A 16480-nucleotide genomic window follows, 5' to 3' on the forward strand; every position below is an offset into this window, starting at 1 on the left:
GCAACACATCAATCTTAATTAGATATGTTAGGTATATTTATTTTTACCTTTTCTTTAAATTCTCTTTTTCTGAAAAAATCTTTGGTTCTATGTCAGAGAAACAACACAACAAGTATAACACATATGTACATCAACTTATACACGACATTTACCAAAAAAGAACATCATTACATCAAAATATACAATACATTCACTATACACAACATGGCACATATATCAATTTTAGACTGTTCCGAAAGGCAAGTATCAGTTCCTCGCCTTATTAACCATCAGTGATTTATAATGTAAAGAACAGTAGTAGACAAAGTCACGATCAACAGGAGCTATCACAAAACATTAATTCTGTGGGTCAGTGATTATTAGTATTTCTATATTTTATCTCCTCTCTGCCGACGCGTTTCGAACTCCATACAGCAGTTATGGGTTCTCCTCAGGGCCTTGTCACTTCTATCTGCATGTGTGTAAGGAAAAGAAAACACCAAACAATGTTTCAGTGTCAATTCCTATAGCCTCAAATTATCACTCCGCTTACATTATCCTACGTTTAAAGTCCATGTTACCTTTATTGTAGCTGTAGTTGTCCTATGTCTGATTCTGGGTCTTTTGAGCTGCAGTCTAAAGGATATTAACAAATCCCATTAGAGCCAAACTCAATTCTAGCCCTACGGTCACTTTCGCAAAAACACTGCAAGACATACCTTTTACTGTCTTTTGGGTCCGTGTATGGGCGTCTCCCTATGGCTCGGTAATACTTTTCACCTAAGGGCAATGCAAAGTTGGTTTACTAGTGAGCTCATGTCATTTCTCAAACGTGTTAGACAGCTTATGGCTACCATCATACCTTGTTCGGTTTACCGGGGGCTTTGGGAGCGTCTCACTCCACGATCATCTTATCTTATGTGTGCGCGGGCAACCTTGTTAAAAACGGTCCTCTGGACTCTCGTTATGCGCACCGCGTGATTCCTTCCGTATTAACCTCTGGTTCATACACTGTTTAAAAAACAAACCGGAGCGCGTTTTAGATTCCCATTCGGTGGATCAATCGCTACCTGCACAACTCAACCCCTCTTCAGGCTCTCCTTACCTTTGTGCAGCTTGCTGTCGCTAAACCTTCCTTCACTATGGAGGGCGGCGGCCAGGTTGCCTGGTTACTTAAAGCGGTCACATGACCGTTGGACTTCTGGGATTTGTAGTTTATACGGCATAAAGACACGAATCTATGTAATCTAGCCCTGCATGTTTCGGGAATTCGGTGTTCCGCATGGCCTCACCATTCCTATGCCCTTCTTTCATGGGGGATTACCAGACCCCCGTGGAGCCCCACACAATTCTTCCATTACAATCTAGACACCTCAGAGAGAGTGTTCAATCAGTTTTGCGTGCTGTTAAATTTAAGAATCAGGTATGCCTCTTTTCTAAGGAGTGTGTCTTCAATGTCAATCGGACCTTTGCTTCCTGATGGTACTATTGTGCATAGCACAGTCCATTTAAAGTCCATCTCAATGTGGTTTGAATCCAAAAAGTGTTGGACCATTGGAGCGCTCACCACCTTCTTTTTAATTCTTGATCTATGCTCGGTGATCCTGCTGTTGACCTGTTGTGTCGTTTTTCCTATATACATCTTTTGACAGGCACAAACAACTGCATAGACTACGTTTCGTGTCCTGCAGTTTGAGAAACCGTTGTTTTTACATTTTACGCCCCTATGTTCAAATTCTGACCCTTCTATTGTGGACTCGCACGATATGCAGTTTCCACACTTGTGGTGCCCTTCAATTGGTTTAAGGCCCCATCTCGAGAGTAGGTCACTTTTTGGTTTGGGGGTTAATACATCCGCTCTAATTACACATTGGCCAATGCTCTTATTTTTCTTATAGGGGAATAGCGGCCGCGGACATGAGCATTCAAGTTCCTCTAACAGATGCCAATTCTTCAGGACCATTTGCCGTACTCTATGTGTATCAGGTCCAAATGTGGTTACACATACCAACCTGTCCAGGTCTTGTTTCACCTTTCGTTCAAGTAGGCACTCACGTGGGGTATAGTGTGCCCTCTTCTTAGAATGACTTAACAATTTTTTGGGGTACCCTCGATTCTTCATCTCCTCGCAAAACCTAGTTGCATGTTTCTCATATTCAGTCACCTCAGAGCAGTTTCTTCGAATCCGAAGTAGCTGCCCATAAGGCAAGTTGTCCTTCAGACTTCTGGGGTGTGCACTTTGATGGTGAAGGATTGTATTTTTATCCGTCTTCTTTCTGAAGAGAGACGACTTCAAATACCCATCCGTGCAATTTATTTCAATGTCAAGAAATGTCATCTTGTCATTACTGGACTCCAATGAGAACTTGATGTCACGGTGCCTTCTATTGATCCACATATGGAAGTCCACCAACTCCGCGTGGCTCCCCTGCCACAGGAGCCACGTGTCGTCGATGTATCTCAACCATTGTTTATTGTGTTTACTGAAGGGATTGTTGGAAAAGATGAATCTGTTCTCCTACTCCGCCATGTACAGTATGGCCATCTCCGGCGCATACGGACAGCCCATGGCCGTACCTTTGATCTGCTTATAGAATCGGTCATCAAACCTGAAGTAGTTTTTCTTTAATGTTATTTCCGCTAGTTGCAGAATAAACGAGGTAGGGACTTGATGGGGCCTATCCCTCTTCTCAAGGTATAGTTCTAGCACTTCCAGTGCCTCGTCTTGAGGAATTTGGGTGTACAAGGACGTGACGTCCATTGTCACCATCAATTCCGTCATTGGGTCAAATTGCATTCCCTCAATTTTTAGCATCAAGTCAGTGGTGTCCTTCAGATAGGATTTTACACCACCAACAAAGGAAGTTCTCTGTACCACTCAACGTTGTTGACCTGTGTTGCCCCTTCTTTAAGGTTTTTTCCTTAAAGAAGGGGCAACACAGGTCAACAACGTTGAGTGGTACAGAGAACTTCCTGAGGACCCAGTTAGAGCCATTCAGGGACAAATTTGTGAAATCATACAAAGTGGGGTGGAGGATGGATTTGTGGGGCAGAAAGAAAGTGAATTCTTGATAAAGAAATTCCCGAGAACGCCCATCTTATATTTCCTACCTCAGATTCACAAGAACCCGGAGGAGCCCCCAGGACGACCAATCGTCTCTGGGTGCGAGTCTTGTTTGGAGTCACTTTCAAAATATATAGACTTCTTTCTGAAGCCCTTTGTTAGTGGTGTAAAATCATATCTGAAGGACACCACTGACTTTCTGCTAAAAATTGAGGGAATGCAATTTGACCCAATGACGGAATTGATGGTGACAATGGACGTCACGTCCTTGTACACCCAAATTCCTCAAGACGAGGCACTGGAAGTGCTAGAACTATACCTTGAGAAGAGGGATAGGCCCCATCAAGTCCCTACCTCGTTTATTCTGCAACTAGCGGAAATAACATTAAAGAAAAACTACTTCAGGTTTAATGACCGATTCTATATGCAGATCAAAGGTACGGCCATGGGCTGTCCGTATGCGCCGGAGATGGCCATACTGTACATGGCGGAGTATGAGAACAGATTCATCTTTTCCAACAATCCCTTCAGTAAACACATTAAACAATGGTTGAGATACATCGACGACGTGTGGCTCCTGTGGCAGGGGAGCCACGCGGAGTTGGTGGACTTCCATATGTGGATCAATAGAAGGCACCGTGACATCAAGTTCTCTTTGGAGTCCAGTAATGACAAGATGACATTTCTTGACATTGAAATAAATTGCACGGATGGGTATTTGAAGTCGTCGCTCTTCAGAAAGAAGACGGATAAAAATACAATCCTTCACCATCAAAATGCACACCCCAGAAGTCTGAAGGACAACTTGCCTTATGGGCAGCTACTTCGGATTCGAAGAAACTGCTCTGAGGTGACTGAATATGAGAAACATGCAACTAGGTTTTGCGAGGAGATGAAGAATCGAGGGTACCCCAAAAAATTGTTAAGTCATTCTAAGAAGAGGGCACACTATACCCCACGTGAGTGCCTACTTGAACGAAAGGTGAAACAAGACCTGGACAGGTTGGTATGTGTAACCACATTTGGACCTGATACACATAGAGTACGGCAAATGGTCCTGAAGAATTGGCATCTGTTAGAGGAACTTGAATGCTCATTCCCGCGGCCGCTATTCGCCTATAAGAAAAATAAGAGCATTGGCCAATGTGTAATTAGAGCGGATGTATTAACCCCCAAACCAAATTTCCTCTCGAGATGGGGCCTTAAACCAATTGAAGGGCACCACAAGTGTGGAAACTGCATATCGTGCGAGTCCACAATAGAAGGGTCAGAATTTGAACATAGGGACGTAAAATGTAAAAACAACGGTTTCTCAAACTGCAGGACACGAAACGTAGTCTATGCAGTTGTTTGTGCCTGTCAAAAGATGTATATAGGAAAAACGACACAACAGGTCAACAGCAGGATCACCCAGCATAGATCAAGAATTAAAAAGAAGGTGGTGAGCGCTCCAATGGTCCAACACTTTTTGGATTCAAATCACAGTGAGATGGACTTTAAATGGACTGTGCTATGCACAATAGTACCATCAGGAAGCAAAGGTCCGATTGACATTGAAGACACACTCCTTAGAAAAGAGGCATACCTGATTCTTAAATTTAACAGCACGCAAAACGGATTGAACACTCGCTCTGAGGTGTCTAGATTGTAATGGAAGAATTGTGTGGGACTCCACGGGGGTCTGGTAATCCCCCATGAAAGAAGGGCATAGGAATGGTGAGGCCATGCGGAACACCGAATTCCCGAAACGTGCAGGGCTAGATTACATAGATTCGTGTCTTTATGCCGTATAAACTACAAATCCCAGAAGTCCAACGGTCATGTGACCGCTTTAAGTAACCAGGCAACCTGGCTGCCGCCCTCCAAAGTGAAGGAAGGTTTAGCGACAGCAAGCTGCACAAAAATAAGGAGAGCCTGAAGAGGGGTTGAGTTGTGCAGGTAGCGATTGATCCACCGAATGGGAATCTAAAACGCGCTCCGGTTTGTTTTTTAAACAGTGTATGAACCGGAGGTTAATACTGAAGGAATCACGCGGTGCGCATAACGAGAGTCCAGAGGACCGTTTTTAACAAGGTTGCCCGCGCACACATAGGATAAGATGATCGTGAAGTGAGACGCTCCCAAAGCCCCCGGTAAACCGAACAAGGTATGATGGTAGCCATAAGCTGTCTAACACGTTTGAGAAATAACATGAGCCCACTAGTAAACCAACTTTGCAATGCCCTTAGGTCAAGTCAAGTCATAAAATTTGTATAGCGCACTACATACCCAGAGGGTTTCAAGGCGCTTAGGAAGGGGAGGAGGATTATTTGTCAAATATCCACGTTTTAAGCTGCTTTCTGAACGCTAGGTGATTCTGGGTGAGGCGAAGGTAAGCGGGGAGTGAGTTCCATGTTTTGGCAGCCAGGTATGAAAAGGATCTGCCTCCCATGGTGGTCTTGTTGATGCGAGGTACAGTGGCGAAGGCTTGGTTGGAAGAGCGAAGTTGGCGGGAGGGGGTGTAGAAGGACAGTCGAGAGTTGAGGCAATCTGGTCCGATGTCGTAGAGTGATTTGTGTGCGTGGGTAAGCAATCGGAAAGTGATCCTCTTATTGACGGGTAGCCAGTGGAGGTCTTTAAGGTGACCAGAGATGTGTTCGTTGCGTGGGATGTCTAGTATGAGCCTGGCTGAGGCGTTTTGGATTCGTTGTAGTTTCTTCTGGAGTTTGGCGGTGGTGCCTGCGTAGAGGGTGTTTCCATAGTCCAGTCGGCTCGTGACTAGAGCGTGGGTGACTGTTTTCCTTGTTTCGGAGGGGATCCAGCGAAATGTTTTTCTGAGCATGCGAAGAATGTTAAAGCAGGAAGAGGATACGGCGTTGACTTGTCTGTTCATGGAAAGTGAAGAATCCAGGATGACGCCAAGGTTCCGTGCGTGGTCTGTCGGGATGGGTGCTTTTCCGAGGGCTTCCGGCCACCAGGAGTCGTCCCATGCAGAGGGGGATGTACCTAAGATGAGGACTTCTGTTTTGTCTGAATTCAGTTTCAGACGGCTTTGTTTCATCCATTCGGCGACTTCTTTCATTCCTTCGTGTAGGTTAGTTTTGGCGGTGTTGGGGTCCTTGGTGAGAGAAAGGATCAGTTGAGTGTCGTCTGCGTAAGAGATGATATTGAGATTGTGTTGGCGTGCGATGGCCGCGAGGGGGCTCATGTATATGTTGAAGAGGGTGGGACTGAGTGAGGATCCTTGAGGTACGCCGCAGATGATTTCAGAGGCCTCGGACTTGAATGGTGGGAGGCGGACTCTCTGGGTTCTTCCGGTGAGGAACGAGGTGATCCATTCCAGTGCTTTTCCTTGGATTCCGATGTTTCTGAGGCGTTGTAAAAGGGTGCTGTGGCAGACTGTGTCGAAGGCTGCAGAGAGGTCGAGGAGTATGAGGGCGACTGTGTCTCCATTGTCCAGTAGAGTTCGAATGTCGTCTGTTGCTGCGATGAGGGCGGTCTCAGTGCTGTGTTTGGCTCGGAAGCCAGATTGTGAGGGGTCGAGTGATTTGTTGGCTTCGAGGAAGGCGGCGAGCTGGTTGTTGACGGCTTTCTCGATGACTTTGGCCGGGAATGGAAGAAGCGAGATGGGGCGGTAGTTTTTGAGATCGGTGGGGTCCGCTGTTGGTTTTTTCAGAAGGGCGGTGAGTTCAGCGTGTTTCCAGACTTCTGGGAAAGTCGCGGAGTTGAAGGAGCAGTTGATGACGTCTCGGAGGTGCGGAGCTATGACGGAGTCTGCTTTGTTGAAGATGTGGTGAGGGCATGGGTCTGTGGGGGATCCAGAGTGGATGGAATTCATCAGGCGGATGGTGTCCTCAGTGGAGATTGGGTTCCAGGCGTTAAGGGTGTTTACGGGGGGAAGATGGTCAGCAGATGGTAGGGTGGGTAGGCTTCCGGGTTGGTTGTCAAAGCTGTTGTGGATGTCAGCAATCTTGTTGTGGAAAAAAGAGGCTAGGGAGTCGCAGAGGGTTTGAGAGGGGGTGATGTCGTTGGAGTTGGCCGAGGGGTTGGAAAATTCCTTGACGATGTTGAAAAGTTCCTTGCTGTTGTGGGTGTTGTTGTCAAGTCGATCCTTGAATGCTGTTTTCTTGGCTTTTCGGATCAGTTGGTGGTGAGTACGGGTGGCGCTTTTGAAGGCGTCCTTGTTGCTGGTGGATGGGTCTTTTTTCCAGGCCTTTTCAAGGGAGCGGCACAGTTTCTTGGACTTCTTGAGATCATCGTTGAACCATGAGGCCTTCTTGTTGCCAAGTTTGTGTTGACGTTTTTTCAGTGGTGCTAAGTTGTCGGCGGTGTTGGATAACCAAAGGGTGAGGTTGGAGGCGGCTTCGTTGGCGTTAGAAGAGAGGGCTGGGGAGGTTCGAAGGAGCGATGTGGAGATCTGATCCGTGGTGATTTTGTTCCAGTTTCTTTGTAGAGTTGGTTGGTGGTGGATGATGGGTTTCGGCTTGTTGTAGGTGAAGTGAACGCAGCTGTGATCAGTCCAGATGAGATCCGTAGTGTGGCTGAAGGAGACATGGTTGCTGGAGGTGAAGATGGGGTCGAGTGTGTGACCTGCGATGTGGGTGGGGGAAGTGACCAGTTGTTTAAGTCCGAGGTTGGCGAGGTTGTCTAAGAGGGTGGTGGTGTTGTGGTCGTTGATCTTTTCAAGGTGGAAGTTGAGGTCTCCCAGAAGGATGTAGTCTTTGGAGGGGAGCGCGTGTGGGGTGATGAAGTCCGTGATGTCTTCACTGAATTTAGCGCGGGGTCCTGGTGGTCTGTAGAGGAGGGTGCCTCTGAGAGTTGTCTTGGGGTCGATGTGGATCTGGAAGTGAAGGTGTTCGGAGTTAGCGAGGTTGGCGTCGGAGCTGGTAGAGATGCGGATGGATTTCTTATGGACGATGGCGATTCCTCCTCCTGTATGGTCGGTGCGGTCCTTGCGTGTGATCTTATAGTCATCAGGGATAGCGATGGCGATGTCAGGGGCGGAGGAGGCGTTCATCCATGTTTCCGTTAGGAAGGCGACGTCAGGAGAAAAGTATTACCGAGCCATAGGGAGACGCCCATACACGGACCCAAAAGACAGTAAAAGGTATGTCTTGCAGTGTTTTTGCGAAAGTGACCGTAGGGCTAGAATTGAGTTTGGCTCTAATGGGATTTGTTAATATCCTTTAAACTCGACGAGACCCGGTTTCGAGGGCTGCATAGGTGTACCTACAGGAGACAGGCGCCGTGGGCGATGTGCCAAATGCGCCGTCCCCTCCCTCCCGCGGTCTATGGGGTGGATTTTCATCCCTTGTGAAGTGCTTTTTACTTTTTGTCTCTAAATTTTAGAGACCCGAGGTGTGTGCGTCCTGCCCTCGGGTGGTGAAGCCCCCTCCTTTTTTTGCACTTCACAGACTTTTTCACTTTCAAGTCCTCTGGTTGGGTGGGCCTTAGAGTGCCCATACCGCCGAGGTTTACACTCTAGGTCCTGACGAATGCCAGGTTAATTATACCACACCGGCTGAAACATGTTCATGTTGACCATTCACGTTGTCACTTAATGCTAGTGGGAGTAGACCATCCAATTAGTTGGCCCTACTCACCATCACATTTTTTAACCTTGCCCTTTATGATCTCTGATTAAATGAATTTTTTGATACATACAAGGCAATTTTAACTCACCACTTCACACTATTCACGTAAATTTTCACATAGCCCTCCCACCCTCACAAGACCAGCTCCGCAGTAATTCTGGCGTCGGAGCACACCGGGGTGGCATTCGGTCACACCCGGTGGGACCCGATGATGAAGCAGGTCACCGACCAGGTCGGTGAGTGAGGGCTTTCTTAACAAACCGAATGGGCTTTGTTGGTTCCTTGTGCTCTGTGCTTCTTTCCACCTTAATCAGAACAGGAACACTCTTTTGTTGTTGATGTCTAATATCCTTTAAACTGCAGCTCAAAAGACCCAGAATCAGACATAGGACAACTACAGCTACAATAAAGGTAACATGGACTTTAAACGTAGGATAATGTAAGCGGAGTGATAATTTGAGGCTATAGGAATTGACACTGAAACATTGTTTGGTGTTTTCTTTTCCTTACACACATGCAGATAGAAGTGACAAGGCCCTGAGGAGAACCCATAACTGCTGTATGGAGTTCGAAACGCGTCGGCAGAGAGGAGATAAAATATAGAAATACTAATAATCACTGACCCACAGAATTAATGTTTTGTGATATCTCCTGTTGATCGTGACTTTGTCTACTACTGTTCTTTACATTATAAATCACTGATGGTTAATAAGGCGAGGAACTGATACTTGCCTTTTGGAACAGTCTAAAATTGATATATGTGCCATGTTGTGTATAGTGAATGTATTGTATATTTTGATGTAATGATGTTCTTTTTTGGTAAATGTCGTGTATAAGTTGATGTACATATGTGTTATACTTGTTGTGTTGTTTCTCTGACATAGAACCAAAGATTTTTTCAGAAAAAGAGAATTTAAAGAAAAGGTAAAAATAAATATACCTAACATATCTAATTAAGATTGATGTGTTGCTTATAATTAAGAGCATATAAAAAGAAGTGGGGCGGCATTTTCTAAAGAAGCGTATATATAAGGTCCAGCCATTCCCACATTTCAAGGGCCTAACTCCTTCACACTTAATAGGCTTACATAGTCAGCATAAGACCAAGGGGCAGTCTGGCTCATGTAAGCATGCAACATGCCTAATATGGGTATACAAGATCTGCTTACTCAACAAAGTGGGAGGAGCTAACAGTTGCTAATTCTGGTGAACACATCCTAACATTTCCAGACTAGAAACAGCTGCAAGGACAGCTGCAAGCTCAACTGAGCATGTGCGAAGGTGGAAGATGCTAAATATAATTTGTTTCTAGGCAGATTACAAGAGAAGTCAACACGGAGGGAGGACAGAGCACATGGCGAGCACGTGCCAGCACATGGCAGCACATGGCAAACAAGATGGCTGCCAGAAATACAACATGGCTTTCAGCTCTGGCTAACAAATCCCTGCAATCTTTAACAGTAGAGTGCATGCCCGCATGTATGAGGCCCGAGTTCAAACCCCGACATCTCTAGGAGTCACCGGTGCTCATCGTGGCTTACTCCAGAAGCCCAACCTGCCCTCGTGTAGGAGAGAAATCCGTCAATGACCCAATGCCGTACAGATTTTTCTTTGTATGAGGAGCAATCCCCGGCATCTGCAGACTTTTCGCCATGTGTATCCCGTACAGAGACAGAAAGCTAGGCAGGCATCATGATCAAGGGGAACAAGCAGTGAAACAAATCATCGCTACGTGGGACTTACCCGGAGTGGGGGCCGGAACAGGAACAAGGCCCCCACTCAAACATCCAGCTCTAAAAATTGAAAGGGACATCAATCGCAGCGTGTCTTTCACCCGGCCAGGGCACAAAAAGACGCGCTCAGCGTCCCGGAAGTAACTGGGAGGCGGCGCACCAGCCACAAAGGGTGGTAACCAGGATTTCCAGCCAGGAACAGCCCTGCCTGCCAGCAAGCCCCGCAGGCCGGGAGGCAGACCAACATAATCCCCCCTGTGCGCGAAGCCAGGCAGTCGGGGGGAGGAGAGAAGAAGCGCACACCACCCCAGCCCAGCAGGAGCAGTACCAGCATCCAAGACCATTCTGTCGACAGACAGAAAAAAAGAACAGGTGGAATGCTGGGTAAGTACCCCTTATGTACTCCCGGTAGGAGGGGCGGGGTTAGTGTCCCAGCATTCTTCTGAAATGAAATGAAATGAAAAGAGTCTTATAAAGCGCGACTTAGCCCGAAAGGCGTCAAGGCGCTTAACAGAAAACAATATAAACAAATAAAGAGTATCTACGGGTACGCCTTTGCGAACAACCAGGTTTTCAATGCTTTACGAAAAGCGGGGACGAATCCTGCGATTTGATTTCACATGGAAGAGTATTCCATAGCTTAGGGGCAATTAAAGAGAAAGCCCTCCCACCCCATCGACTCTTTCGGAAATGAGGGACCACCAGCATGTTCTTAGAGGAGGAACGTAGCGATCTACTTGAAGCATAAGGCAGCAACAGTTTCCTGACCCCACCCGCACCCTTCCCAGAGAGTGCACTGTGGGTTAGGCAGAGCGTCTTGAAAGTGATCCTCGCCTCAATAGGAAGCCAGTGTAAGGTTTTCCTGGCTGCCGTTGATGATGCCAATCTGGGGGCGTCAAGAACGAATTTGGCTGCCGTATTTTGAGCAGTCTGAAGACGTTGGATTAAGCTCTTATTCATGCCGATGTAAAGGGCGTTACAATAATCAAGACGCGAAGCGACAAGTGCTACTACCACCTGCTTCCGCGCCTGGAGGGACAAGTAATGTTTTATTTTACGGAGAATTTTGATGATTCCCCAACAGGTAGCAACAGTTCTATTAACCTGCAGGGTCATGGAAAGGGAAGGTTCAATCATTACCCCTAGGTTCCGTGGTGATCCCGAAGGGGTCGGACAAGACCCCAGCGAGGGCGGCCACCATTCAGGTGACCAGATGTTATTGTTGGAGCCAAACACCAAGATCTCAGTCTTTTACCCGTTCAACTTTAGCAAATTCTAAATCATCCACTGGGACACTGCCTGCATGCAGTTCCTAAAGTTGACAGGGGACGGGTCTCCAGAGTGGGAGAGGGACACCAAGATCTGTGTGTCGTCCGCGTAGGAGACTACCTCCATCCCATAAGATCTAATTAACCTGGCAAGCGGCGTCACGTAGATGTTGAACAGGGTCAGACTTAATGCCGAACCCTGTGGGACCCCACATTGCACAGGTTGGGATGGAGATAGAAACTCTCCCAGCTTGACCCTCTGTGCCCTCTGGTCTAAGAAGGAGGCCAACAGATTCAGAGCTGCCCCTTCCACCCCTATCTCCCTCAGCAGGGATGTTAAAACCAAGGGAGACAGGGTATCGAAGGCTGCTGTGAGGTCCAATAGGACCAGGACAGTGGAATGTCCCTGGTCTACCTCCATACGGATGTTATTCAGTACGACCGTGAGGGCTGACTCGGTGCTATGGTGTCTCCTGAAGCCATGCTGGGATTGGTCTAGGAGACCCGAGGAGTCAAGAAAAGCCGCCAGATGTTGATTCAGATGCGTCTCCAGCATCTTTGATGGCGCAGGAAGCAAAGAAATAGGGCGGTAATTCTTAAACACCTCGGGATCTAGAGTAGGCTTCTTTAAGAGAGGCTTAACCACCGCACTCTTCCATTGAGATGGAAAAATGCCCTTTCTCCTGACCCTGTTCATGATATCCAGCAGGGGGGGGGAAGAGGGGGTCTCTGCACTCCTTCAGAACTTTGAGGGGGCATGGGTCCAATGGAGATCCCGACCTTGTCTTATATAAGAGCAGGTCAAGCTCCTGATGGGACAACGGCGGAAACTCCGACAGATTTTTTTTGAGTGTTGGAAGAGATCTCCTCCATAACAGGCAAGGAAGAGACAGGCGGAGGAGAGGTAACGGATCTTTGTAATTCAAGATCCCTATATATGTCCGCAATCTTAGAATGAAAGAATCCTGCGATCTTATCGCAGAATTCCTGAGTGCTTACTACAGGGTCCTGCATCTGTAGCGTACAGAGCGAGTCCACAATTTTAAAGAGATCCCTGGGAGAGGAAAGAGCCGTTGTAAGATTGGCAAAGTGCTCTTGCTTAGCTCTGATAATCTCAAGCTTGTAGTCCTTGAGGAGTTGTTTATGTTTTTCCCTCTCATCAAGGTTCCAACTCGTCCGCCAGAGCCTTTCTTGCTTCCTATATTTTTGTCTCATGAGCCTGAGAGGTTCCGAAAACCAAGGTGAGGAAGGTTTCTTTCTCGCAGAGTAGCAAGAGGAGAGAGGAGCCAGCACATCAACTGCAGTACTGATGGCTTTAGAGAATTCTGAAGCAGCTGAGTTGATGTCATCAAAGAGGGCTGTATTATAGTTTTTCATCAGGGGGGCCAACAAAGTACTGGTAATATTCTTCAAATTCCTCCTAAAAATGGTATGGGTGGAGATGATCCTTTATTTCTGTTGGGAGATTGTTATCTCCACATAGTAATAAATGGGACGAGGACATAAGGCACCTGGGGGTAATGTATCATTGAGATGTACTGTGCAAATTACTAAGCTCCACTGTCAAAGTACAGCCAACAAAATCAAATGAGGTGTGCCCTAGTGGACACAAGGGCTAAAGGGCAGCCTTTGGGGTGGGCCCAGATTTACCTGTCATCAAGTCAAGTCAGGCAAAAAGATCATGGAGACAGCTGGCAATGTTGTAGTCAGGCAATCAATCGGTGTGAGAGCTGGGAGAGATACGATTGACCGGCATTTTTGCAACTTATCCACATGGAGTGAAATGATTCACAGGGGTTGACAGGTGGGCGGTCGCTGAGTGAGGCCTAGCACACACTTATATGGTGTTAGTGGGTTTTGGTGGGCCAATTGGAAAGCTGTTTGGTGGAGCTGGTGCCTGTGCTACAGCAAATGTAATACATTTATCAGAGCCTTTTAATGCTTTGCATTTTATCATTCATCGAAGAGTAGGCTGACATTGTGAGAGACCTATGATTGGGAGTACTGATGGCAAAGGTAGGCATTGAGCTTACTTTCAAACTCCTACCTATGTACTCAGACAGCTCACATTTACTGAGTATTTAATGTGGCAATTAAATATATTGATACAATCATTCCTACAGGCTGTCCTGTCTTCTGTAAATAATTGGACATATTTAACAGTGAACTGAAGTGGCTCTTGCAGAGATTGCACCATAGCACCAGAGGGGGAGTATGCAGCACTGCCTCAATGATTTCCTGTCTGTGGGTCACCCAAATAATGGGGAGTTTGCTACAGTACTGTTAGCATGTAATTCCTTGATTTCTTAGTAATCTCTTCAGTGCTTCTGCTGCATAATTCAAGTGGCCATGCATATAGTACAGCTGAATAGCAAATTTGGCAGACTGGCTGGTTGACTGCCTGTGTCAGGGTATCCTGTCCCTAGATATGTAGTGACCAGACCAGGGTGTAGCGCTTGGGCCACCGGTGCAAGTTTCTGGAAGAGACACACTGTATTTTACCTGTACACTGTATTGTTGTTTGCTCTGGCAGTTGCGCTGCTTTTGGCCTCAATTGATGGCTGTCTTTTTACAGCTGCTTAGATGCACAGACACCCATGCACGATCCAGGGAGGCTGAAAGTTCAGCCACACCACTCACATGCACCTTATGGGGAGCTGCCTCGGTGTCTGCAGAGGTCAACCTCACCTATGGTCTCATTTTGTTCATGGCGACAGACTGCAGCAAACACCCTGTACACCAGCAAGGGATGTACTCAAGACATAACTGTATCCCCCAACAGGCCACCTTGCTTGTGAGTAGAGGCACCCTGTGAGGCATGTTTATCATCTCGCATCCCCTATGGAACTGCTCATATGAACTGGGCCCCACCATTATTTTTGGTGAACTGCCTGGGTCCTATTGATGAGTCTGCAACCTGACTGAAGAGCCTAGGGTTAGGTTCTGCAAGATTAAACTAGCATTTCAATCTTCAAGTGTCAATAAAGTGAGTAGCACTAAGATGACAATCTTAGCATAGGAATGTTATTGTTGCAAAGAATAAGGGATAGGATGCTCTAAAACGACAGAGGCACACAAACATTTATTTTGTAATGACCGTGATACACGTTGTACTGATCGCAATGTCTCAAAAGGAATCTTGTTAATGGCATCACCGCAAACCATAGTAGACATTCAGAGGTTTTATGTTGGTTGGCCCCACTTTTTATTTAGTCTTAAAGCAATTTGAAATATCTGATCAGCCTTGGTTTTAGTTATAAATTGCACATTGTTTTATTTAAACAAAAAAACACAACCTATGCTTCAAATAAAAATTGCCAAGGAGTCTTTCATGTTACAAGGGATCAGTCTTTCACACTTTTTCTTCTCAAACACACTGGTGTGCCCTATTAGGGCACCAATATGATTGCATTTAATTCACCGTTCAAAGATTGCCAGCGTGTTTGCATTCGCTGATCAGAAGCATTTCAATTCCAACCCCATTCTTCTGTCAGTCAGTAAGTCAAGTATCCCCACCTTTCACTCCAAAGAAGCATATCCGCAGGGCGCGTCAGTGGCATTGTGAAACACATGGTATTGCCCTCAGGATCACAAATCCAGTTGTTCTTTCTCTTCTTTACTTATCACAGTGAGCCATATGTTTTTGCTTGGTGGACAGAGTGTGCCAAGAACTCTAAACCTGTTTGCTTTTCATTGAGTTTATTATAATTCCAAAGCCCGGCACGTACCTTGTGGCTGTTTATGATAGTCCAACATGTAATATTTTCGGGTGCTTGGCCAATAGTTATCTTCGATAATTGCTCATCGCTCCTTATTAATTCCAAGTATGTGGATTATACAAAGCTCAGGGAGTTTAAAACACACTGCCTGATATAGCTTGCAGCTATGCCATCTTGTGCCTTGGATCTCTGTCACATGTAGACTCCTTAGTTTCTGAAGAACACTGCCTCAGCGCATGCCCGGAGCTCTCGCCAAAAGAAACAGCTTAGATAAACAGAGGGTGAGAGGGAAGCAGGGGCTAAATACGAAGAAATGGTGATCACATCTGTAGGCTCCGGCTCTAAGGAACAGGGTTTGAATCTCGGCATCGACTCGACATTCTGTGATTCTGTGCAAATCACTCTATTTCCCAGTGCCTAAAACTCAAACAAAAATGAAAGTATGTATGTAGAATAGAAAATACTGAATCGCAACGAGTAGGAAACAATTAAAAAACTGAAAAGACGGACACCGAAGACACAAGCAAGGCACTCATGTGCCCCAGCCACCTTTGTTGCTCCTGGTATTTCAGGAATGCAGGAGACCCCGCAGAGTGCAGACTGGAACCAGCTATAAATAAACCAGACGTGAGGAGGGAGGAAACATGCTAAACAGTGTGATGGCCAGCAAAAACATTCTCTGAGTGAAATTGCCAGGGAACTCAGCACACAAAAGAGCGACATTCCGCAAATGCACCAATAATAAGCCAACATTTTTAAATGACAGTCTTTACAACCAATAGAAATTGGGAGGTGTGCTAAAAGCCCATAGAGAGGATACAACAGGTCGAGGTTCTACCTAAAAATGCTGACACACTCTCTTCACCACATGCTGTTCTGGGGGCTGGGCCAAAGAAAGTATGTCACACTGCCAACAAGCCAATAGCTGAAATAGGCTGACCCATTTCAATATTGTAAGTATGCTGCTCTATGGGCTGAACCACAATGAGACTGATGCTCTTACTGAACAATAAATAAAGTGGGCTGACGCATTTTCTGTAAATACTATTAAGTATTAATACATTTTTGTGAAACCAGGTGGCTAGAAAGAAGCTAAAGCTATCTCTAGGCCAGAACTAAAACGATAATCCATTTAGAAGTGACA

The sequence above is a fragment of the Lissotriton vulgaris genome, chromosome 3_2 (assembly GCF_964263255.1).
Source record: "Lissotriton vulgaris chromosome 3_2, aLisVul1.2, whole genome shotgun sequence".
NCBI classification, from domain to species: Eukaryota; Metazoa; Chordata; class Amphibia; order Caudata; family Salamandridae; genus Lissotriton; species Lissotriton vulgaris.